General features: G+C 39.2%; 1 pseudogene; it reads right to left on the reverse strand.

The window, feature by feature from the left end:
- Window positions 1–26,492, reverse strand: LOC149190451 (WD repeat-containing protein LWD1 pseudogene; annotated as a pseudogene).
- Window positions 26,493–27,761: the final 1,269 nt, after the last annotated feature.

The raw sequence follows: 27,761 nt of genomic DNA on the forward strand, positions 1-27,761 counted from the left end.
TCAAACCCTCAAGATATTCATCTTGCTAGAGAAGGTGATTTTGACCCAATCGGGCTAAGTGGAGGACCACTACAACTGCTCAATCTCAACCCCAACAATGTAACCAAGAATAGGATCGAGGTCACCATCGACAAGTTTTCTCATGGAGGAGAGATCCCATATGAGGGATTGTGAGTTGTCTCCAGCAGTGCAGATGTGGCAAGAGCTATGGGGTGCCCAAGTAATGGCATTGACACTGGATTGGTGCCTCTGGAGCTCTGTGACAGTCAAGGTTGGATATATGATATCCAAGACTACAACCTTGGGGCTTTCCATGATGATGGTAGTCATGTATCTAGGGTCTTGCTTGTTCCAGCCCAATCTGACTAGGGGAGTATTGGGCTAAGATCTCTCATAGATAATTGTAAGCACTCCTTGTCCGTCAAATAAAAAAACCCTCACAAACACATATATGCTGACAAAGAAAAAAACATTGGCACCCCTAGGAAATGTTGTATACCTCCAAGTCATGGGAAATCAACTGGGCATCGACGACCTTCTCATTGATGTGCCAAACGGTGCAGGTGGTATCAATGCTGGAAGTTCTGATCCTCTTGGGTTCCTGCTCATTTCAATTGAAGGAAGTGAGAGGGTCGTATAAATTATTGTTCTTTTTATTGTTCAAGAGGCTCTTTGCCTCAACGAAATCGTCAGAAATGTGCCATATGCAGAGATAGTTGGTTGAGGTGGCTAGGAGGTCTAGTTTTTGGCATTCTTTGTTGGGTATGAATATCATCTTAATGGGCGGGTATGGATGTTCGAACGAAAACTTGGGGTTGACCTTAATGTCACCCCTCTCATCATCCAACTGAATGATCTCCACTTTTTTGTTGTATTGTTCCACAAGACTCACTATCTCAACTGGTACTTCTTGTGTTTGTGAATTCTCTAGTTCATGTCGTATATGTGTCATGGCGCCTCATATGTGTAGATATCTGAACACTTCTACTGCTCCAAACTGCTTAGATATTTTTCTTTCTAGATGAATTATAATGGCTAAGTATCATAATGAGCTTGTGTTCATTCCTCAATGATTTTGAGCTGTGTAGATGGATATACATATGTGTTTTGGTCTAGGAAGGGTTTCCGAGACACCCTTCATGCACGCTTTGTGCAATCGTGGTTCACTGCCATAATGGATCATTGATAGTGATTTCAATGCATGGGGAAGACATAGAATTATCTTTGATAGACTCAGAGTAGTAGCACTCCCCCTACGGAGAGAGGGTGAGCTTCAAATAATCAGAGTCCTCCAAACTTTTCATAACTGCAGAACAAAAAATACAAAAAGATGATGACTAAAATGGGACTTCAAATCACATAAAACCTAGCCCCCTACAAATTGGCACTCTCCCAACGACATAGAGGCATATGCCATCATTAAAATAAAATAAAATAAAAGAAATAAGATTCCACAACTCTGCATGAGCTTGATTATCTCACAGTAAAGTATCGGTTACATATGTTGTAAACCCTTAAAACCCTCATTCCCATAGATTCATAACCCAATCTGATACCACTGATCCCAATCTTGTGGGGCCCCAAGATTTGAGTAATTGCCACATTAGGAAAAGAAAAAAAGTAAACCAAACTAGGAGATAAATCAAGAATTAAATTTTTATTAGATCAGAAAATGATCATTGCAACTACATTGTGTTGGAAAATCTACCCTCTTACAAAAAGAGGCTCGTTATTTATAACCTTTTTTAGTTACATTAACATGGGTGGGAAAATACCATGGGCGGGTAATACCATGGGTGAGTTATTTATAGCCTTTATTTAAATTACCATGGTTAAACACCATGGGTGAATTTTCATTCACATCACCCAGTGATTCAAATATAAAATTGTTTGTCCTTAATGAACTACATAAGAAGCCTATAGTTGGACATCCTGGTTATCAAAAGCTAATAACTATGTTGAGGAAAGAATTCTATTGACCTAATATGAAATTAGAAACAACAGAATATGTAGAAAAATGTTTAGAATCTCAACATGTCAAAGCTTCCCATCAACATCTGGTTGGGTCATTACAACCTTTACCCATTCTAGAATGGAAATGGGAGGTAATATCTATGGATTTCATCATTGGTATTCCAAATACAAGGAAACAAAATGACTCTATAATATTTTTGGTAGACAAACTTAGTAAGGAAACACATTTTGTACATGTGAAGTATACTTTTAAATCCATTAACATAGCCGAAATATTCATGAAATAAATGTTATGACTACATAATATGCCTAAGACTATAATCTTAAATTGTGATGCAAAATTTACTTATAAAGTTTGGAAGGGTTTATTAGAGGTCATGGGTACCAAACTAAATTTTAGCACAAGTTATCATCTTTAGACTGATGGTCAAATGGAAAGGATCAATCAAATTCTAGAGGACATGCTAAGAATGCATGTTATGGATAGGCCCACTAAGTGGGAATATTATTTACACTTAGTTGAATTTTCCTACAATAATGGTTATTATAATTCATTAAAAATTATTCCTTTTAAGGTGATGTATGGGAGATTGTGTAAAGTTATTTTGAGTTGGGATCACCTTGAAGATAGGATGGTCTTGAAGAGAGTTCACAAAAATATGCAGGTTTGAAGAGATTTCACAAAGAATTCAATGTAGGTTACCATGTTTATCTAAAATTGAAACCCAAGAATATTACTCTTAGACTTAGCAATTGTGCCAATCTGTCACCCAAATATTGCGGAACTTTTGAAGTGTTAGCAAGGATAGGCCTTGTTTCTAATTACATTTCTCGGCCAGCAAGCATAAAATTTTGTGATGTGTTTCGTATGTCATTGTTAAAGAAATATGTACATGACCCAACTCACATAATTGATTGGAATGGTGTATGGGTATAACCAGGGGGAAAGTTCCTGGAAAAACCTCTACACATATTATACTAGAGGGAAGTCACAATCCAAAATAAATTAATAGCCTAAGTTAAAATTCAGTGGAAACAATTCAGCCCAAAATAGGCAACTTGGGAATTGTAATATGCTTTTAGATAAGCATATCCAACCTTATTTTAAAAACTGGGTTGAATTCCGGAATTTAGGGGCAGACACCGAGACAATGTCAAACGCAAGCGGGTGATGATGTGATTTCCCCTAACTTAGAGTTTAATTGTAAATTTGTATATGTTAAGTGTGTTTATTTTTTTTACTTTAAGACTTATTTGAAACACTAATAAATATTGAATGTAAATATGTTTTTTATGATGTTAATAAAGAAATATGGGAAATAATTCTGAAGTTATGGCTGGCTGAAGAGAACTATGGCTACAAGTTAGTGTTGGAAATTAAATTAACCCCTAATGAGTAATACCTAGGCATCTAATTTGAGGATCAGATTATCATAATGAGGATGAAAATTTATTGAACAATAAATTCACCAAAAAGATAGGACATTGTCTTTGGAAATTGTGGAAGTGGGGTTCATTAATGAGCCAAGTAATTATCTACCACCTGGTGGATGAGGTGGAGGTAGTTACGAACTACCAACTATATTGGAAATTTTTTTTTGGGGGGGGGGGGGGGGGGGGGGGGGGGGGGGGGGGGGGTGGGGTGTATATTTATGGTTCCCATGCTTGTAGAAAACTCATGTAGTGAAAAATATAAGAGTGAGAAGCATTGGAACCAAAAAAGGGAAAAGACTAAAAATAAAAATTGGCTTGCAAACCTAAGAGCTTGGGGGGACCCTTTTGAGGAAAAAGGTTTCAAGTTTGGGTGGAGTTAGATAGCTCCAGACTTATTTTCAAGACAAAAATTTGACAAGTCGGTATCTTAACCTTTTGGTGTTATACTATCTAATAATGGATAAATATTTTTATTTGTGAAATTAATGAATAGATGTAAGTTTTCTATGCATACATGCAATATTAGAGAAAAAGTAGAAAAATATGTGTATTAAATTTTAGATAAGGTATTGTTGACTGTGCTGGAAATCCACCAATGTGAAGGGATATCCCTAATATAAGGTCCCAACTAGACCCCACATTGTTTGGAGTAGGAGTCCCATATGGGAAATAGACCTGACTGCCATTATGGTAAAATTAAAGATATGCCTTGGAAAGAAACAACAACATAAGAGATAATTTGTATTAATTTTGAGGCAAGCAAGAAATGTTAGCTTTGTGAAACATACAATTATAATGAATATAACGTGCTTCCACGAACAAAGTAAATAAAGTGATCCTTTAGAAGAACAATGATAACATTAATCTAATAAAGACACACATACATGTAAATAATCATTAATACATTTGAAAATTAGTTTTCAAATAACCATGATCATGAAAGAAAATAGGGCATGCAATGTCAATTAGGATATGTACTAAAGATAATAAAATAGTTCATTCTCCTTAATACATGTAAACACAAACATATACCACAATCATCAAAAGAAAAGTCTTACAATGCTTCTGATACATGCATGAAAAGGTTGTATGACTCTATGAGCTTCAAATGATTAAGTGGAAAATTCCAAAATACACAATTACAATGCCATCTCACTTGCTCCAATAGTGGAGCGTGAAGCCACAACTTGCTTCTCAAAAGAATGATCTCTCTCCTATGCTAGCAAGAGAAGTCAAGGCTCCAAGTCCTTTTCTTGAGCCACGAGGGCCTATATATTACAAATGAGGTGACCTTTCACCTCCCATGTGAATCTAGAGTTCCCTCAGGACTCTTGAGCTCCCATATGTCATTTGGAATTCCTTGTGACTTTTCACATTCCACATGTGGATTTTGGGCTTCCATATTGTTGTGGGGAAAAATGCCTATGCAGGACGATCCTATCCACCTAAGGTGTGACAGTCCCTTAGCAACAAACAGAGACAAATATTCTAGTATTCTTCCTTTATGAATTAAGAATGAAGAGAGATAGATGGACTAACCGGTGTCTTCCGTTTGTCCCTCGATCTAGTCTCTCTTCTCTTTGAGGGTTCCCAGCTACTTGCCTTCTCTCTCGCCCAGCTTCAAGAGGTTTCTGCAAGACCACAAGAAGAGAACACTACACAAGACATGGATTCATATTCATAACTAGTTCAGGATTAGAAATAAACTAAACATACTAATGCAATCATACATCAAAGATACATCAGTCTATAGGAGAAACCCAGATAGCTTTATTGATGAATAACAAGGTTCAGGAAGAGATACAACCCAGAGGGCTCTAATCTAGCATCTCCTTCCCAGCAAATGGAATTCCTATCTTCACCCCCTTCAAAGCATTAAGCACCCAATGATCCCAATCTCAAACCAACAGCAATTCTTTGCAATAACAAAATTCCAGCCTCTAGATCTCATGGAGGAGAGATCCATATATAGATGTTTGGAGAGAGGATGAATCAGCTTGAGATCTGACTAGTGTCCTCTCCCTCTGTCAGTTCTTGATTCCACTTGGAGGTTCTTGCTTCCACTTGGAGATTTGGAACCTCTTACTCATCACCAGTCGAATTCCCTGAGGCAAGTGTCATTGAGGAAGATTTTGGAAGCTTCCTGGGTTTTGACACCTCGTGGAATGAACTTGCCACATGTCAACTCTTGCTCAGCGCAGGTAGCCAGTGTTGGCTTTGACATTCAGCGCAGGTAGCCAGTGTTGGCTTTGACATTCAGCGCAGACAGCTAGTGGAGCCACTGAATTGATCCTGAATTGACTTGTTTTTGAGCAGTTTCTGGTGGAGAACTTCTGTGAATTAATGTGGTTTGTTAGCCTTGTTCTTCTAGGGGTAGGAACAACATGTTTAGGGACTTTGGATCCCTTAGATTATGGACATTTCATGCTCAATGCCGTAAGGCACAAAAATGTCTATAACAGTTGCCCCCTAAAGTATGAGGCTGTTTATCGGGTGAAATGCTTTATCAGGGGGATCCGAAGTTCATCCAATGCTGGGAGGAGACCTGTAATAAGATACAATACAATACATTATTTTTCATACTGCTTTCATGATCTAGCTGAGGCGGGCATTCCCATGCTCAGCTTTATAAATTCATTTTTCTGTACATAGAACAGACAATTGTCTGATGGTAGACTGATAATTTTGATGAAATTATCATCCTTTGAGTAGGATGATTATCTGCTGCAATGATGTACATGTCAATGTCTTTATCTTTCCTAAATATATATCGCAGCCTGGATGGATGAAACTAGATCCAGGGGTCTTCAAACTCGTTCGATCTTCACTCTAAGTACAAGTCGATCCATGTGAGAAATGTTCTGAAGTCGAACATGGAAAGACATCGCTTGATTACCGGTCAATGAGGTAAACCGTTAACAAGCGCGAGAGGAATCACCGATAATGATAATGACCCTCAAGGTACTGCAGTACAATTCACGTGGTGTGAATAAAGGACTTGGCGTCGAACACCACGCAAAATCTTTCGGTCGAAGGTCATTGATGTATACCTGTCGCCGGAAGTGAAACTTGCCATTGAGGCATGCAAGCTTCAAAGTACTGAAGGGGTTGTTCCTAGATCAACTTCTTGGATAATGAGCTGATGTCGACAAGAAGCAACCCATCAGAGGGCCTTAATGAATCCCACATCAATGACACGGAACGGAGCTAATGATTTTGATGGAGGTGAAAACGATCTGTGACATATGATTCAGGGTGGCGGTCATGAAAGGATGAAGGATAATGTACGGCAGTGGATGGGACACGGTTGACTTTTCTGAACGACTTCTCTTGAACATATGGCGACACTGATGTGATGGATCGGTAGCATTACCCCAAATATGGATGGTATGGCGAGACCATGGATGTGACCGGTGAATGAAACAACCCAACCCGATTGTGGTACGGAGGAAAAGTGTCATGTTCAAGAGCGACTTGCTACCATCAAAGTTTTCTTGAGTTTCTCCCAATTTTTCCCCAGTCATTGCTGACCAGTAAATGGAATTCCTATCTTCACCCCCTTCAAAGCATTAAGCACCCAATGATCCCAATCTCAAACCAACAACAATTCTTTGCAATAACAAAATTCCAGCCTCTAGATCTCATGGAGGAGAGATCCATATATAGATGTTTGGAGAGAGGATGAGTCAGCTTGAGATCTGACTAGTGTCCTCTCCCTCTGTCAGTTCTTGATTCCACTTGGAGGTTCTTGCTTCCACTTGGAGATTTGGAACCTCTTACTCATCACCAGTCGAATTCCCTGAGGCAAGTGTCATTGAGGAAGATTTTGGAAGCTTCCTGGGTTTTGACACCTCGTGGAATGAACTTGCCACATGTCAACACTCGCTCAGCGCAGGTAGCCAGTGTTGGATTTGACATTCAGCGCAGACAGCTAGTGGAGCCACTGAATTGATCCTGAATTGACTTGTTTTTGAGCAGTTTCTGGTGGAGAACTTCTGTGAATTGCTGTGGTTTGTTAGCCTTGTTCTTCTAGGGGTAGGAACAACATGTTTAGGGACTTTGGATCCCTTAGATTATGGACATTTCATGCTCAATGCTGTAAGGCACAAAAATGTCTATAACACATATATTTTTTACATTCTTCGTTTCTCAATTACAAAATTTACATTTCACAAAATTGTGGCTAAAATCCATAAAAATAAAATAAACATATTGATGTTCATATTTGGGGAAATTGTAATTCGATGACTATGACATGAAGATCCATTGTAATGTATTGATACTAAGCTCTATATTCTATTGTTATTCTGTTGACTCTTTGTGGTAGCTCTGTATTGCATCTCATCTTGCCCTCCAAAGTGTCTAGGAATATGGTTTTGGATCTTGTTTGTATATTGTTCCACAACATGACTAGATTCATATGTAACTTGATTGGCTCGGCTATATATTGTATAAAAATGTATTTAGTCACCTTTAAGTCATTCTAAGTAGTCACCTACTAGATGCGGTCCAAAAATTCCTTTAACTCCTAGATGATAATATCTTTATTTTTAACCTCCCCAAGTGCACCTATAGAGGGCACTTTGTGCACTCGTACCAAGGCTTCCAATCCATTGTGAAATTTTGTATAAGATAACATAGTGTTTTCTATATGATTGTTGATCTGATCATAGGCTTGCATATGCATTTTCAACTCCACTTTGTCCATTTCAGCTTCAACCCTACCTTTCCTAGCCAACGATGTTGGTTCATTTAAGTACTTAGCGCCCCATTCCTGGATCGTGTCTATATGTGTATGTGCTAACTTTAATATCCTCAATTTTTCTTGTGATCCCTTCTGGATTTCATACAAATGCCCCATCACCTTGTGTAACGTCACCATTTATTCATAAAATTGCTTCAACATGTCTTCCATTGGCTTAAATTCCTCTAGTATCATGGATTGTAGACTTTCTTTACTTAAATTGGTGGAAGACATCCTTTGATTTTAAATGAGGAGTTGGTAAATCTATTGCTTTGCATTAGCCAATTTTTTCTCCACCTTTTTATTCTTATGCATCAAAAAATCAAAATTATTTTTTGTGGCTACTGTAAAGGCTACACTTGTTGAAGCAATTACCCTGGGATTGGCCTTAATGTTTGACACAATAACTCTTTTTGTATGAATCGAAATAGGTCGACCTGGTTCATTTGGGAAGTACTTCCTCCTTTCTTGTATGATATTATCTTTAATATCATCAAATGGGTAATTGGAGATGTCCATAATTCTATATTCATCTAGAGGTGGAATTCCAATCTCACTGAAAGGAAGGTTCCCACCAGTCAAAGGAGTTGGAGGTTGAATATTCAGAGGAGCTATGATCAACTTAGTATCTGTTGCCTAGCTTTCCTCCTCTTGTTCATCATTTGTACGTTGGGTATCCAAGTCTTCCTCTAACTTCTTTGTGAATTCCTCTTCCTGTTTCTTCATGTTCTCTTCTTTGACTTATAACCTTTGTTGCTCTTCTTCTTCCTTTTGTTTCTTGAGAGCCTCATCTTGTTGTCTCTTTAGAGATTCCTCCTATTTCCTTTTATTTTTCTCTTATTTTCTCTTCTACATATCACCTTGCTTTGTTGTATATTTCTCTTCTTTCTTTCTCTGCTCTACCTCGTCTTTCTTCTTCCTAGATTCTTTGCATTATTTACTTCTCTTTTCCTCATTAACTGCCGCTTTTGTGTTCACATTTTATTTAAACTTGTTACTCCTCTCCTTCTCAACATCTTGTTCCTACTTCCTCTCCAATTTGACATTATCCTTAGTGTCCATTCCCTTATGGGTCCCTTCTTGAGGCGTATCTGACAAATTTGTTGTGTTGGAAAGGCATGTTTATTCACCTAGTCCAACTACCCTAGAAGTGTTATAGTGGTTCTTGATATTTTCTTCATCCTTTGAGGACACAGAAGTATATTTCCGGGTATACCTCAATTTTCACAATGTTGCTTGCATATACTTCTAGGGTCATATTGATGATAACCCATTTCACAGAATTTGAGCTGATTAAGTTATTCAATTTCTACCTCTACTGCCTTCAAATTCTTGGTTTGCATGACCCTCTTTGAAAGGGGAGGATGGGATAAGGTGACTTCTTTGATTTTTGTAATGTCCTTGGAAATCTTGTATAAATTTGGTAACCAACCTCTTGCATGACCACTTTATCTTTTACAAACTTTAGCATAAGATGTGGACTCTTATAAGCTCTAAATACCCTGATGAATGTTGTAGGTTCTAACCCCGTACAAAAACTACCTGCATACGAATTCTAAAAACAGAAAATAAACAATGGCGAGAGAATAAAACATAAAATAGATAAACACAAAGATTTTCCCATGGATCCCAAAATCGGGACTACTAGATTGATTTTTCATTATGTCCCTGTCAATGTTATAATACATATATATACATGCCAAAGCATCCATAAACCCCAATCCATTAACCTTGGATTATAATATAACCATAGTTCCGTTGACCGGATCTACAAAATACCATGGACAGAAAACCATCATGCCCAAAACCATGTGCGAAATCCATGCATAAAACCATAGGTAGGTATGCCCACCTAATATAGGGTTTAAAAAAAAATTCCTAGGGCACTGACCCAGACCTCGTGCAGGAGGGCTACCCCCTCCCCCTAGCAGCGCCTTATGCATGTACAGGGCGGGCTACCACCCCCCCACGTGTGGGGTAGTCGTGGAAAGAATATAACACAACCCAACATTCTCCCACTTGTTGTTTTATTTCCAAAGGAGGCCGCAGGAGAGCTTAGTCATTGATCCATACCTACAATACCCATTGTTTCTATACACCAAGAGAACTTGTCAGTGCTCACTGACTTTTTCAATGCATCTGCAGTATTCTTCAAAGTGTCCACCTTTACCAGCAACACCTTTTTTTCCTCTACCATATCCCTCACAAAGTGATAAACATCAATGTTCTTTGTCTTTGAATGATAAGCAGGGTCCTTTGCCAAGAAAATTACACTTTGGTTGCCACAGTCTGTCCTTATAGCTCATTGTATTAACCCCATACTTGAACACAATCTCTGCAACCAAACTGTTTCCTTGCTTGCATGAGTGGCTGCCATGTATTCTGCCTCTGTAGCTGAAAGTGCCACTATAGACTGTCTCTTACTCATCCAACTGACTGCACCTACAAATAGGTTAAACACATACCCACTTATAGATTTTCTCTAATCCAAATCTCCAACCCAGTCTACATCAACAAAGCCATAAATTTCCAAAACTTTGTCCAATCTTGGTCTTCCTTGGTAGCACAAACCATAATCACTAGTGCCACGCAAATACCTGAAAACCCGCTCCACTGTTGTCTAATGCTCCTTCCCTAGTTTTGACATAAACCTGCTCAATACTCCCACTACATGTGCAATGTCTGGTCTAGTACATACCATTGCATACATTAGGCTACTGACTGCACTTGCATATGGAACATAGGACATGTCCTCTTCCTCTTCTTGTGTCTTGGGACACTGTTCAATAGATAACTTTACACCTATACTAATAGGAAACTTCACCGGTTTACTATCCTGCATATTAAACCTCTACATTATTGTCTCGACATACTTCCTCTGGTTTAACCAGCTTCCTCTTTGCCCGATATCGTTTAATTTCCATGCCCAAAATACAGTTTGTAGCACCAAGTTCTTTTATGACAAATTTGGAGGACAATTGGGTCTTCAAATCCTAGATAATTTCTTTGTCATTTCCAACCAGAAACATCCACATACAAGACTAGATAAATAACATGGTCACCAATTAATTTAAAATACACACAATGATCTTCTTTACTTTTGGTGAAGCCAAGTCCCCGTATAAATGTATCAAATTTATGATACCACATCCTTGGTGATTGTTTTAACCCATACAATGAATTTTTTAACTTGCATACCAGTTCTTTCTTACCCTTCACCACAAAGCCTTCAGATTGCTTCATGTAGATCTCTTCTTCCAGATCCCCATGAAGAAATGTTGTCTTCGCATCCATCTGTTCTACCTCAAAATCAAAAACAGAAGCAACAGATAAAATTAATCTAATAGAAGCTATCTTGGCAATAGGAGAAAACATATCACCAAAATCAATTCCCGACACCTTGGAATAACCTTTTTCTACCAACTGAGCTTTGTATTTATCCACCTTTCCTTCTTCATTCATCTTCTTCTTAAACACCAATTTTCTTCCAATGGGTTTCCTTCCAGCCGGAAACTCCACCAAATACCAAGCCTCATTTTTGTGCAAATATGCCATTTCATCAACCATGACCTCTTTCCAGAGTTTTCCATCCTCTAAATCTACTGCTTCCCTCATAGTTTTGGTATCATCATCAGTAATAGATAAAGAAAAAATTGAATAGAAATAAAATGGACTATACCGTTTTGGCTTCCTTCTTTCCTGAATTGATCTTCTCACAGCCAGATTTTGTGGCTCTTCATCTTCTAATTCCTCTTCTGTTGTAGAGTTTGATTCTTCCTCCTTTAGCTCAAACTCTATCTTCTTAGGTCCCTTTAGTAGGACTTCATGTTTAATAACATCTTTCACCTCTCTAAACACCACATCTCGGCTGTACACAACCTTCCTTGTTTCTAGTTTCCAAATCTTATAACCTTTTAAATCATCCTTATACCCAATAATGATGCACTTTTCAGATTTACTATCCAACTTTGTTCTTTTCTCCTTTGGAACATGTACATATGCATCACATCCAAATACCCTCAGATGTGAAAGAGAAGGTTTCTTACTAGTCCAAACCTCTTGTGGAGTCTTATCCTCCAATGCTGATGAAGGTGATCTATTGACTAGGTAACATGCAGTCTCCACTTCCTCTACCTATAATTCTTGTCCTAACCCCGCACCACTGAGCGTGATTCTTGCCTTTTCCATCAACATCTTGTTCATTCTTTCTGCAACTCCATTTTGATGAGGTGTGTATGGAGTAGCCGTACAAAAACTAACTGCATACGAATTCTAAAAACAGAAAATAAACAATGGTGAGAGAATAAAACATAAAATAGATAAACACAAAGATTTTCCCGTGGATCCCAAAATCGGGACTACTAGATTGATTTTTCATTATGTCCCTGTCAATGTTACAATACATATATATATATATACATGCCAAAGCATCCATAAACCGCAATCCATTAACCTTGGATTATAATATAACCATAGTTCCGTTGACCGGATCTACAAAATACCATGGACAGAAAACCATCATGCCCAAAACCATGTGCGAAATCCATGAATAAAACCATAGGTAGGTATGCCCACCTAATATAGGGTTTAAAAAAAATTCCTAGGGCACTGACCCAGACCTCGTGCAAGAGGGCTACCCCCTCCCCCTAGCAGCGCCTTATGCATGTACAGGGCGGGCTACCACCCCCCCCACGTGTGGGGTAGTCGTGGAAAGAATATAACACAACCCAACATTCTCCCACTTGTTGTTTTTTTTCCAAAGGAGGCCACAGGAGAGCTTAGTCATTGATCCATACCTACAATACCCATTGTTTCTATACACCAAGAGAACTTGTCAGTGCTCACTGACTTTTTCAATGCATCTGCAGTATTCTTCAAAGTGTCCACCTTTACCAGCAACACCTTTTTTTCCTCTACCATATCCCTCACAAAGTGATAAACATCAATGTTCTTTGTCTTTGAATGATAAGCAGGGTCCTTTGCCAAGAAAATTACACTTTGGTTGCCACAGTCTGTCCTTATAGCTCATTGTATTAACCCCATACTTGAACACAATCTCTGCAACCAAACTGTTTCCTTGCTTGCATGAGTGGCTGCCATGTATTCTGCCTCTGTAGCTGAAAGTGCCACTATAGACTGTCTCTTACTCATCCAACTGACTACACCTACAAATAGGTTAAAAACATACCCACTTATAGATCTTCTCTAATCCAAATCTCCAACCCAGTCTACATCAACAAAGCCATAAATTTCCAAAACTCTGTCCAATCTTGGTCTTCCTTGGTAGCACAAACCATAATCATTAGTGCCACACAAATACCTGAAAACCCGCTCCACTGTTGTCTAATTCTCCTTCCCTGGTTTTGACATAAACCTGCTCAATACTCCCACTACATGTGCAATGTCTGGTCTAGTACATACCATTGCATACATTAGGCTACTGACTGCACTTGCATATGGAACATAGGACATGTCCTCTTCCTCTTCTTGTGTCTTGGGACACTGTTCAGTAGATAAATTTACACCTATACTAATAGGAAATTTCACCGGTTTACTATCCTGCATATTAAACCTCTAAATTATTTTCTCGACATACTTCCTCTGGTTTAACCAGCTTCCTCTTTTCCTGATATCGTTTAATTTCCATGCCCAAAATACAGTTTGCAACACCAAGTTCTTTTATGACAAATTTGGAGGACAATTGGGTCTTCAAATCCTAGATAATTTCTTTGTCATTTCCAACGAGAAACATATCATCCACACACAAGACTAGATAAATAAAATGGTCACCAATTAATTTAAAATACACACAATGATCTTCTTTACTTTTGGTGAAGCCAAGTCCCCGTATAAATGTATCAAATTTATGATACCACATCCTTGGTGATTGTTTTAACCCATACAATGAATTTTTTAACTTGCATACCAGTTCTTTCTTACCCTTCACCACAAAGCCTTCAGATTGCTTCATGTAGATCTCTTCTTCCAGATCCCCATGAAGAAATGTTGTCTTCGCATCCATCTGTTCTACCTCAAAATCAAAAACAGAAGCAACAAATAAAATTAATCTAATAGAAGCTATCTTGGCAATAGGAGAAAACATATCACCAAAATCAATTCCCGACACCTTGGAATAACCTTTTGCTACCAACTGAGCTTTGTATTTATCCACCTTTCCTTCTTCGTTCATCTTCTTCTTAAACACCAATTTTCTTCCAATGGGTTTCCTTCCAGCCGGAAACTCCACCAGATACCAAGCCTCATTTTTGTGCAAATATGCCATTTCATCAACCATGACCTCTTTCCAGAGTTTTCCATCCTCTAAATCTACTGCTTCCCTCATAGTTTTGGTATCATCATCAGTAATAGATAAAGAAAAAATTGAATAGAAAGAAAATGGACTATACCTTTTTGGCTTCCTTCTTTCCTGAATTGATCTTCTCACAGCCAGATTTTGTGGCTCTTCATCTTCTAATTCCTCTTCTGTTGTAGAGTTTGATTCTTCCTCCTTTAGCTCAAACTCTATCTTCTTAGGTTCCTTTAGTAGGACTTCATGTTTAATAACATCTTTCACCTCTCTAAACACCACATCTCGGCTGTACACAACCTTCCTTGTTTCTAGGTTCCAAATCTTATAACCTTTTAAATCATCCTTATACCCAATAAAGATGCACTTTTCAGATTTACTATCCAACTTTGTTCTTTTCTCCTTTGGAACATGTACATATGCATCACATCCAAATACCCTCAGATGTGAAAGAGAAGGTTTCTTACCAGTCCAAACCTCTTGTGGAGTCATATCCTCCAATGCTGATGAAGGTGATCTATTGACTAGGTAACATGCAGTCTCCACTTCCTCTACCTATAATTCTTGTCCTAACCCCGCACCACTGAGCGTGATTCTTGCCTTTTCCATCAACATCTTGTTCATTCTTTCTGCAACTCCATTTTGATGTGGTAGGTATGGAGTAGTCGTCTACCATGCTATACCACACTTCTTACAAAACTCTTCAAATTCCTTCTTCCAAAAATCTCTACCGTTATCTTTCCTTAGCACCTTTATGTTATTCTTTGTCTGGTTTTCCACCAGAGCCTTAAATTCTTTGAACTTGTCAAAGACTTCAAATTTCTTCTTGAGGAAATATATCCATTTATTCCTTGAGAAGTCATCTATAAATGATACATAGTACACAGACTTACCTAGTGATGGAACCGACACAAGTCCAAACACATCACTGTGCACAAGCTCTAATATTTGTTTCACCCTCTTAGCACCAGAGGGAAAACTCGCCTGATTTTGCTTCACATATACACAATTTTCACAGGAATCAAAATCCAAAGAGAAATTATACATACCTTCTATCATACCATTACCATGAAGTATTCAAAGGACCTTCTCTCCAATATGTCCAATCCTTTGATGCCATAGCATGGTGTTTTCTCCAGAGACCACTAGATTTTCTACTCCACTTTCAGGAACCACAAAATTGTTGCACCCATCAATAACAGTTCTACCTTGAAGCTTGTATAGAGCTCCAATCCAAACTCCCCACATTAATACCAGTGCTCCCCGAAACATCTTGTAGGTATCTTTTTCGAACATTGTTTTACACCATCCAGATTGCTTACAGAAGTCAAATTTCTCGCCAATGCAAGAATATGCAGAACACCCGAAAGTGTTCTATTCCTTCCACCTTGCAACTTAAACTTGAATTTTCTGTGACCAATGATTCTAGCCTTCCTGTCATCCTCTAAGAAGAGATCATGACTGTTGTAGCATCCATCGTCATTTAAATTTCATTTTCAATTTTATCACAAAAAAAAAAAAAAAAAAATATTATGTTGTAGAAACAAAATTAAAAGAGAATGTGAAAGTCCAAAAGTAGTGATTTGTTTTATATTATTGATGGCTTTCAAATCTGAAGTAAGGTGGGGCTCTAACCCATATTAAAGTTTGAACCGTATCACAATATTTAAGTAAGCGTGGGTGCGAGAAGCGCGTAAAGTGCTCTATGGGGGAGCAACGAGCACGAGTTATAACTCAAGCTCAACCCCCGCAGTTGACCATGAAGTCAAGGTGTTTGACCGAGATCTACGGCCTGAGATTGTTGCAGGGGTTCAAGCCTGATGAACATCCCATACACTCCCTACCCCTGCAGCGGGCCGCCCCCTTCGCTTCACTCCATCTCATCTCCTCCACGTTATCTACCACCCTCATTCATTACCGTCCACCTCATTCACCATACCCCGTCACCTCATCTGCCACTCCATTAATTAGTTACATTAATTACATTCCCCCACCTCCCCCCCCCCTCGTTTGAATATTATATGTATAAAATACAAACAAAACCCCATTGTATTATTCTTTGTTTTAGTACTAAGCAGCCTTGCAGCCATTTCAGCAAATATGAGTTAGCAAATGTCCTAGCAAGTCTCACCAGCAAATTGTCACCTATAGTCACCATGGCCAAACAACATCCCAAATTTGAATGTACCCTTATGGAGAAAGTGAAAGGAATGGATGATAGATCAAACCAAAGATGCATCAGCAGGACCACCTACTCAAGCCACAGATTCAAACAGCGAACAACAACCACCAATCATACTCTAATTTTCATTACTTCTTGTTATCTTATTTCCTTGAGAAGAATGAGGTGTCTTTTACCCTCTAATGTAATATTCTGTAATGACTTTTACTTTAGGTAGTTAGAAAGGGTAGTTAAGCAGTTTGACAGTTTGGGTGGTTACCAACTGTCCCATGATGTATAAAAGAGGAAAAACTATAGAAAAAAGGTCTGAATTTTGAAGAACCTGAAGACTATGCTATTGTATTCTTGATAAATTGATGATTAATGAAAGAATATGGAGTTTTCCACACATTGTTGGGTATGATTTTGTAATTTCTCAGTTATGTGTCATTATGTGTCTTCATTTCTTTAAGTATGGTAATGAAGTTGTAGGCCTTTGTTTACTTATGTGAATGAAGTCAAAATTCCTTAAAAGAGTGCTCCTATATTTAAAGTTCCTACTTCTACATTTCTTCTAAGTTACAGATAATAGTTTCTGTGAAAAACATCATATTATTTCTAACTTCTCAAAGCATTCTTCACACAACATTTTTATTTAGCATCATATGGCATTCTGAGACTTTCATATCAGCGAAATATTAAGGGTTAAAAGTCAGGTCCTTCAGACCCTTCACTTGAGGATACATCATACAAATAAGTGACATGAATAATAAAATTAATGTCTTAAGCACAATTTCTACACAGCCAAGAAATTGGTTTCTTAAGGGACAACATTAATTGGCGTCACTGTCGGGGACGAAATCAAGAACATTTTTCCCTGGGTTTTCAATATTTTCCTCTGGTTGTTCAGTGAGGAGGGAATATTTGGTTGTATTGAACAGAAAACAATAACTCTGGCTTCAAAGAGGCCTCATACGAGGTCAGATACCTCACTGAAAAAAGCTCAAGCCATTTCAGATCCTGAGACACTAGTTTCCAAGAGGGTTGGAAGGCCAAAAACTCCATTTACACCAAGTCCTACACTGTCTACACCTGGCAACAGTTCAACACATCTTTCATCCAAACATTCACCTTTTATTGACCAAGAGCTACCTTTTACATCCACTTCATTTCAAGAACCCAATTGTCAAGAATAGTCTTTAGAGTCTGTTTCTTTCTCAGTATTTAGAAATATATCTGCTATAGTTGTTCAACCTGAACCTATAACTACATTGCCACCTTTTCATACTCCATTTACTCCTTAGACAGGTTTTACATCTGTTGGTACTCAAGGTTCAGTAAGCTTAGGAGCAAACATGTCCGCACCTGCATTCTTGTTGAATAGGTATGCACCTATTCAATTTCCACAACAGTTGAATCCAATGCCTCAAGAATACTTAAAAATTCTTCCTCGTTTCTCAGGGGAGGATGAACAAACAACAAAGAAGCATATAGCAGTGTTTTGTAATATTTGATAAAATCTCAATGTTGAACACCTGGATGTTGTTTTAAGACTTTTTGTGCAATCCTTGGATGGTGAAGCAAAAAAGTGGTTTAAAGGGCTTCCTAATAACTCTATTCCTACATGGGAAGAGATGGAGCGCTAGTTCACCCAAAGATGGGGAGAGAAACGAGACCATGGGTATTTACTTACAGATTTTAATGCTATTAAAAATAAATCTGATGAAAGTGTTGTTGATTTCATCAGAAGGTTCAATAAACTTTACAATAGTCTTCCAATGGAGATCAAGCCCCCTCCTACTAGTGCAAAAATAACTTTTGTAGGGGCATTTGAATCAAATTTTGGGTTCACATTAAGGGAGAGAATATCCACAACCCTTGATCAGATCCAAACTGATGCTTTAGAAATAGAAGCAAATCTGGTGGTTGCAGGTAAAGCACCAAAGGCACAACCTGCCCAAGAGAAGGGAAAGGCTAAATTGAAATCCTCTCAAAATCAAACATTAGAGGATATGAATAATGTGATTAAAAATTTTTCTAGTAAATTGATTGAATTGGAATCGGAGAGTAAGAATTCTCAGAGGCAAGTACAACAAAACAAAAACTTTAATCCTCAATATAGAAGACAACATCTGCAAATTTTGCAAAAGGAGAGAAAAGACCAAGATCAGGTTTAAGCACCACTTTACTTAGAGGCAGATCCTGATGAAGTACCAGAGAATTCCAATGATCATGATGATCATATTTCCACATTGTATGTAGGAGATGAAGATGAACTAGGTGTTGAGGGAGAAGAATATACTAAAACAGATTCCATTTATGATGAGAATGAAATTGATGAATATTGGAAGCAATTTACTGATTTTATGCAGGAAAAATTACATAAGAAATATGACTTGAGATCAAGAAAAAGATCTATATTCAAGAAAATAAAGGCGAGCAACAAGTTCTAACTCCCCTACAAAAGACGACTCCACAAGAACCACATCCTACAAAACAATTAAATAAAGGAAAGCAACAAAAAAATACAAATAGCAAAACTCAAATACTTCAAGGTGAGTCTTCTCAAGATAAAAGTGATAAAATTCCTTTAGAAAAAATTGTTTCCATTCCACAAGAGATTTCAGTGATGAAGAAAAGTGAAGATGAAAATGAAAGGAATACTAAATAGGTCCATGTATTTAGTCTCACTAAAGAGTTAGAAAAAATCAGAATTCAGGTGCCCCTCACAGAGTTGGTCAAAACACCAATTTATCAAAGAGAGATTGCTGAGTTTATCAACCTATCTCAGAATGTGAATATAAATGACACTATGAATCTGCAAGAAGATAAACAATAGTGGTTTTTGGTCTACATGTGGATGAGGTAGATTCTTCAACACCTCCTTTCTACATTTCTTTATTGATTCAAGATTTCCTCTTGCATAATTGTATGTTTGATTTTGGATCTTCACATAACCTTATGCCACTATCAATAATGAAACAACTAAACCTACAAGTTACTAAACCTTATATAGACCTTTATTCTTTTGATTCAAATAAAGTCAAGTGTCTCGGGGTCATCAAAGATATGGTGGTGTCATTAGCCCAGATCCCCGCTAGAAGCTTGGTAATGGTTATAGTGGTAGCAGATATCCCTGCTAGGTTTGAAATGTTGCTATATAGGTCATGGGGGGCTAAATTGGGTGGTGTTCTGAAATTGGATTTTACTTATGATATCATACCAATTTTTGGTGGAGAAGAAAGAAGGTTGTACAGAGAAACAATATTTATTAAAACAATCACAAAGAATGGAGCAAGTAATTCACCTATGTATAGCCAAGAAAAATATGACTTTTCTTGCTTCATGTTGCATGACAATGCAGAGTTGACTGAAGATAACCAGAGGCAACTTACTTCAGCTTGTGTAAATACAAAGCTGCAAACAGAAGGGGTGTGGAAGTGCTTCTTTGATGGAGCCTATTCTAAATAAGGAACAGGTGTTGGTTTCCTTTTAATTACACCTAGAGGTAATATGATCCCATTTTCTTTTAAATTGGAGTTCTAAGCAACTAATAATGTGGGAAAATATGAATCCTTGATCATTGCTCTACAAACAAAAAAACAAATGGGAGTCCAGTAAATTTCCGTTTTTGGAGATTCAGAGCTGATTATAAAGCAAATTAAGAACCATTGTCAAACAAAAAACCCTAGGCTTAGGACATATAGAAATGAAGTGTGGGATTTAGTTGAGAATTTCTTTGAGGCTTTCAACATACAGTTCATTCCAAGAGATGGGAACAGATTAGCAGACTCCTTGACTATGGCTGCCAGTACTTTTAGGTCTCTTATAAATCCAAAGCTAAGATATGAGGTTGAAATGAGGCATAGGCCTTATGTTCCGGATAATATAAAACACTGGCAGGTTTTTGAGGATGATCAGCAAGTTAAGGAATTCTTGACTATGATTGAAGATTTTCAGGGCACCGAGATTGATCAAGATGAATATGAAACAACAGAAGGTGCAGAAGTAAGTGGTTTTAAAAATTCCATAGTTAATCAAAAAATTATTCAATTGAAAGATAATATTCTGCCAAGGGGGCTTGTCCCTCTTGAAAGAATTTTTAACTCCAATGATGTAGTTGTTAGTTCAGAGAAAATTCCACAGGATGAGCAGATTCAAGATCACAATATTGGAACCTAGAAGGAGCCCAAGTTAGTCAAATTATTTAATGGAGTTCCACTTAATTATAAGGAGAGATATATTGAGATTTTCAGGGAGTATACTGATGTTTTTGCTTGGTCCTATGAGGATCTCAAGACATATGATGTAAGCATTATTCAGCACAAGATTCCCTTGAAAGAAGGGATTAAACCATTTAAGCAGAAACTCAAGCAGATCAATCCTTTTCTTTTACCATTGATTGAGAAATAATTCAAAAAGCTTCTTGATGCCAAGATAATAGTTCCACTCTGATACTCTGACTGGGTGGCCAATTTAGTACATGTAAGGAAGAAAAATGGAGAAATAAGGTTATGTGTGGATTTTAGAAATCTAAATAGGGCTTCCTTAAAAGATAACTATCCATTACCTAAAATGGATCATGTGCTACAGAAGGTAACTAGATCATTCAGAATGTCAATGTTGGATGGGTTCTCTGGGTATAACTAGGTGGCTGTTGATAAAGAAGATCAGAAAAAGACTGCATTCGCAACTCCTTGGGGAACCTTCATGTATGCTCGAATGCCTTTTGGGTTGATGAATGCAGGTGCAGCATTTCATAGGGCTATGTACATTGCATTTGTGGGTGATAAATTTGTAGCGATATACTTGGATGACATCATTGTTTTCTCTAAATCAACTGAGGAGCATCTGGACCATCTTAAAAGGAATTTTAAGAAATGTAGAAAATTTGGGCTTTCTTTGAATCCTAAGAAGTCTGTTTTTGCTCTAGAAGAAGGAAAACTGTTGGTGCACATTGTTTCTAGAGATGGAGTGAAGATAGATCTAGCAAGGGTGCAAGCTGTGCAGAAAACACCCCTGCCCAGGAGTAAGAAAGACATTCAAAAATTTCTGGGAAAAATAAATTTTCTAAGGAGGTTTGTGTCCAATTATGTTGAAATTGTAAAAGAAATTACCAATATGTCGAAGAAGGAAAATGAAGTACATTGGTCCAAGGAAGCCAGAGAGTCATTCTCCAGGATCAAAGAAGCATTACAAGCAGCTCCAGTTTTAATTAGCCCTAATTATCAAAATCCCTTTCAAATTTTTTCATTTGCGTCACTTAATTTGATAGTTGTTGTTTTGTTACAGAAAAATTATGAAGGAAAAGAGAAGCCAGTTGCTTTATTTAGCAAGATTCTCAGAGATGCTGAACTCAAATACAATATCCTTGAAAAATAGGTGTATTCTTTGGTAAAAGCCCTAAAGCCCTTCAGGACTTATGTGCTACAGCCACAGATCATTGCTTATGTGCCAAATGCTGTAGTAAAGGATGTCTTAGTCCAGAGTGATGTGGAAGGCAAAAGAGGAAAATGGATAGCTAATATTCAAGAGTATTATTGTTGGCTTGTATGGGCCTGACCCAGGTTCAGAGGTGATTTAGCCAAGCAAAACCCGGTACTACTAGCCCTTTCGGCAACAGTTCGCTGAGCGTGGACTAAGGTCTCACCCGAAGTAGTATGGGAGGGTGATAGAACTAGGATTTCGCACCCTTGGGATGTCTGATGGGATTCTGAAGGTTCGTGGTCTAACCTATCACTACACACACTTGTGATCCCTTCGCAACTTGCGGTACAACTTCTGCATAGCGCTACTCAGGGTGCAACCCGTATAATACCCAAGTCTCTTGCTGCTTAACCGATTACTTAACTTGTGTTTGTAAGAGTTATGGTTATTACAACATATTCAAAAATCATATCAGTGCATGCGATACATAACCCAATACAAACATAAAGAAGATAATGCACAGCAAATACATAGAAATAGGAGTCAACTTCTCTTTTATTAATCTTCAATCTTGCTTACAAACTCGACATCGCCCTGAACACTCAGCTGCAAGGGTATGCGCACTTATTTGTAGACTCTATTAGGCCTCTATGCACTCAGCTGCAGAGCCTCCTCCTACTACTATGACCCAATACACTTAGAATCCTATTCTAAGATCGACCCATTCCTTCGCTACTTTCTCTATCATCCACTATCTTTACAACTTAGAGCCTCACTCTATTTATACAATCCCATGGTCCGCGGACCATGGCTAGGCCAACATGACTTTACATTACATTACATTACTTTAGGGCGGATAGCCCTAATAATTTAACCTCTATTTCTTTCTCCATGCCCGCAATTCGCGGAGTCTTACAAAAACTTTGACCAAAACCTGGGCTTTGAGCCCCAAAACATGTTGTGGGGAGATTCCATGCCCAACAAGCCCCCAACACAATCATTGTGGCTCATCCCAAGTCACTCTGCTGGTGCGGCGATCTTGGCACAAAGCCTCTCCAACTATTTCCATACTGCCCGGAGGTCCATGGCACAATGTTCTGCTGTTTGTTGGACCTGTTGCATTCCTGCTTCTAAATCATCTGCGTCTGACTCATGTCCTTTCTTTGGTACCGACTTCTGGTGCTTGTGTATATAGTCCTGCACCCTTGTCCAGCTCCTTGGGCCACGAAGACTATGCTTTGGCCAATTAGTCAGATAGTCGGCCCACCCATGTAGGGCTTCAAGCGATTGTCATTTACTTTTCCTGGGAAGGATTCTCCATTAAGTTTGACTAGTTGGACCACTCCTCCATCTGTGACCTCCTTTACCACGTATGGCCCCATCCAGTGCATTCTGAATTTTCCCGAAAATTTTTCAAACTTACTGTCATACAGTAGCACTAAGTCGTTTACCTTGAAGGTGTGCAACTTGATATGACGGTCGTGCTAGGCCTTTTCATGCTGCTTTTTTACTTGTTGATGAAATCCAGCCAAAAATCGTTCTTCCTAGAGTTCTTCTAATTGCGCGAGCCTTTCTTCCAGAGCTTCACGATCCCTCATGCCTGTGAGCACTGCTATTTGTAGACTAGGGACAATGTATTCCATCGCCATGACTGCTTTCATACCATAGACCAACCAAAATGGTGTCTGTCCCATCAATTTCTTGCACATTGTCCTATACGCCAATAACACAACGGGTATGTGCAGGTGCCAATCGTTCCGCTGCCCGTTACATACTTTGGTCAGCGCAGTCTCCAATATTTTATTGAATGCCTCAACTGTTCCATTGACCTATGGGTGGTACGGTGTACTTTTCTGATGATACACCTGGAACTCTTTTGTGATCGCGCTGATGGTTTCATTCAAGAAATGTGTTCCGCGATCGCTCATTAAGATTTTCAGATAGCCAAATCGTGTCAACACATTTTCAAACAAAAACTTTGCAGTTGTAGCAGACGTGCAGTCCTTGATCGGTTGTGCTTCTACCCATCGTGTCAGGTATTCTGTCACAGTGATGATGTAGTACGCACCCATCTTTCCCTGAGGTTTGATCGGGCCCACGAAGTTGATCGCCCATTTCTCAAATGGCTGCAGTGTCATTTGGGGATTTAGTGGCATCTCGTCCCTTCGTGACGTTTTTCCCGTCCTTTGACATATATCGCAGACCTTACAGTGTGCTTTCGAATCTTGGTGTAGGGTCGGCCACCATAATCCTACACGAAGAATCTTTTGTGCGGTCGCACGTCCTACATAGTGTCCTCCTGCAGTGCCCCCAAGTGCTTCCGCAAGGATCTGACCACGTTCAAATTCAAGTACGTATCTTTGCAATATCTCATCGTTGCCCATTTTGTAGAGGTGCTCCACGATGACAGAAAATTCCACCGCGCACACCACCAGTTCCTTCTTCTGTTGGATTAAGTACTCCTTCGGCGTAGTCCCTGTTGTTAGAAAATGGATTATATCTTCGAAGTGTCCATCCACGACGCACACTACAAAGGGTTGTGCATCAGGTAGCCCTTCCTCCAAATTTGCTGGTTCCTCGCCCGTCTCAATTCGTGACAATTGGTCTGGTCCGGCATTCAAGCGTCCCCGCTTGACTATGACCTCAAAATCATATTCTTGAAATAGTAAAATCCATCTGCATATACACCCCCCCAACACAGGCATGTTCACCCGGTATTTCAACATAGAATGGTCGGTATACATCTTGAAATGTCCTCCCAGTAAATAGTGTCGTTATTTTTGGAGTGCGTACACCATTGCCAACCCCTCCCGCTCGGTGGTAGAGTAGTTGTTTTTGGCTTTGGACAATCCTCAACTTGCAAACACGATCAGGTGATCTACACCCTCCACACCTTCTTGTGTGAGTACGGCTCCTAATGCAATAAACTACGCATCAACATGTACATGAAATTCCACATCCCATTTCGGGAAGACCAGGATTGGCACGGAGGCCAATTTCCTCTTCAAGACATCCAAAATCTTCATGTAATCATCATTCTAGCAATATGTAACATCTTTTTTCGATAGCTTTTCCATCAGCACGGTTATCTGGGCATAACTTTTGATAAACTTCCTATAGTATCCAGTGTGTCCCAAGGTAGCGCTAGTTGTTTAACACTTCGCGGTGCTTCCAAATTAAGGATAACGGCAATATTTCCAGGGTCCACCATCAATCCTTATTTGCAAACCACATGTCCTAGAAGGTTTCCAAAGGGAATGATGAATGTGCACTTCTTCAGGTTCAGCGCAATCTGGTGTCAGCGACAAGCATCCAACATCAAACGTAAGTTGGCTACATGGTGCTTAACTAATCCAAAAACAGTCCAATCATCTAGATAGAGCTCCAAAAATTTGTGGATGTTTTCTTTGAACACGGCTACCATGATGTGCGAAAATATAGTTGGCGCATTCTTCAATCCAAACGGCATCACGGTGTATTGAAAGCATCCCCTTTCTATTGCAAAGGTCATTTGCTCCTATCTTCTAGTGCAATCTTGATCTGATGGTACCCTTAGAACCCATCCATGAATTAGTATGCTTCCTGACCGCCAACATTCTCTGGTACTTTGGTGTTGGGAATGGATCGTGTACATAGGCATCGTTCAGCTTCCTGAGGTCTACACATATTCTTATTTCACCCTTCGGTTTTTTCTCCTGTACCACCATAGGACTCACCCAGTCGGATTCTTCCACTGGTTCAATAATTCTAATTGTGAACATTTTGTCTAATTTGTTGCGGACCTTTTCTTTATACTTTGGATTCAAGAGGTAAGGCCGTTGCTTAACTGGCTTCACGTCAGGTTTCAGGGTGATCTTCATCATCCCAAAATCACCCACGATCCCTTTTAAGTCCGTAATTTTGGTCTGGAACAAGTCTTGGTATTCGCGGAGTAACTCAGCGACCTTATCAATCATGGCATCGTCCCAATAGTCCCCAAGCGTTGCGTATTTGGGTTCAGCCTTCGTTCCAATGTTGACCTGCTTTGTCTTTAGCAACACGGTGATGTTGGGGTCTTTAAGTGATGGTCTGCAAATCCCATGAGAACCTTCATTTTTGAAATGTTAATGTTCCGAGGGTCCTCATCATCCTCCTCAACATTCACATTATAACACTCTAGTGCACTGCTTAACTGTATCGCCCATTCTGGCTGAAGTACTCCCATTAGCTCCTGTGGTATTTTAAAGATAGCGGCTTTCACTGCTTGTAGTGCATCGTCAACAATATCTGACAAACGATCTTCAAATGTGAATGTTAACAAGAATCCCTCACGCAAGACATCCCATTCACCTGTACCATGGTGTAGCTCCGTCTCCATATACCAATTCATGGGTATGACGTCCAGGGTATGGTAGAATAAGTGCACCCATTCAGGTTGTGGCTCTTCCCCGTATACCTTGGTCCATTTCGCGAGGTACGTGCATGGATTATCTCATCCATCATATTTATCTACTAGTCATACTTGGGGTTTTCCAAACCGCAGGTGCATCATCCTTCTGCATCTATGCCAGTCTTCAAAAGTTCTGTGATGCGTACCCCACCATCATGCGGGTGTTGCGCATAGTGCCCACTTCAGCGCATCGAAACACTGCTATTTTGGTACTGCACTTTCGAATTTGCTCAGGAATTCATCCACCGCTGATAATCCATCATATGTCGGCAGCTCCCTTGCCTCTGTTGTTACGCAATGCAATGACCTGATCATCATGTTGCAGTTCAGTGTTGTTACTTCGTATAGCTGATTCTGCCATCACTCTATCTCTTCGTCTGAATCTGAAGTGCAGGAGCTTTGCGCTCCCACAAAATCCTTCCATCTATAGTCGGATTCGCCCAATCCTCTCCTTGTGCAGTTATCTTATAGATATAGTCGAGATCATCATCACTATCGTCGTTACGCACCGGTTCAGTGTATCATGCTCCTTCGACTGGATCTAGTGGTACTACTACGCGTAATGACTTTTTCTCAAAGATCATTTTGTGCTTCTTCATATTTATGACCCTGTTCATATCAGTATCCCATTCTATTCCTAGTAGCGCGGGATAGGGATTGCTATCATCGACAATCTCTATCACTTCAAAATGCACCTGCACACTCGCGCCTTCAATATCGACTGTCACCCCTTGCAATCTTCCCATGGGAAAAATCTTTTGTTGGTTCGCCATTCGTAACTGAATAGGGGACCATTGTAACGTGGGTCTGCCCATGCGTTCCCATGTCTTCTTTGGTAGTACATTCGTGTTCGAACCCAGATCTAGGATTACCTGATCCATTTCGTATTCGCCTATTTGCGCAGTCAACCTCATCTCCCTTCCTGTGCATAATGCATGCTTTCCAAGTTTTCGGACCACACACGGTTCTCCTAACCCCGTGCGCCTAGTGATAAGTTCCTATAGCCCTTTGACTGCCTTGTTGTCACGCAACAGTTTCATGCATTTCTCGAGAAAGGTAGTGAGCATTAAAGGATCCATCCCTGGTTCTCGCTGATCCTTACTACCTGAAGTGGAGGCCTTCGTGAAGCTCTTCTTAGCTTCCATGAATGTCTCCTTCGCGCGTTCTAAGTCAAACTCAGGTTCCTTTGTAGGAGCCTTGCGAACCCACGCGCTATCTTCTGGCTGCTTCCCTTTATCATCTCCCATGGCCATACCACTCCTGAGCATCATGTTTACATTTGGGT

The sequence above is a fragment of the Pinus tabuliformis genome, chromosome 3_1 (genome assembly GCF_031772625.1).
Source record: "Pinus tabuliformis cultivar Carrire ecotype Pingquan chromosome 3_1, CPIR1, whole genome shotgun sequence".
Classification (NCBI taxonomy): domain Eukaryota; kingdom Viridiplantae; phylum Streptophyta; class Pinopsida; order Pinales; family Pinaceae; genus Pinus; species Pinus tabuliformis.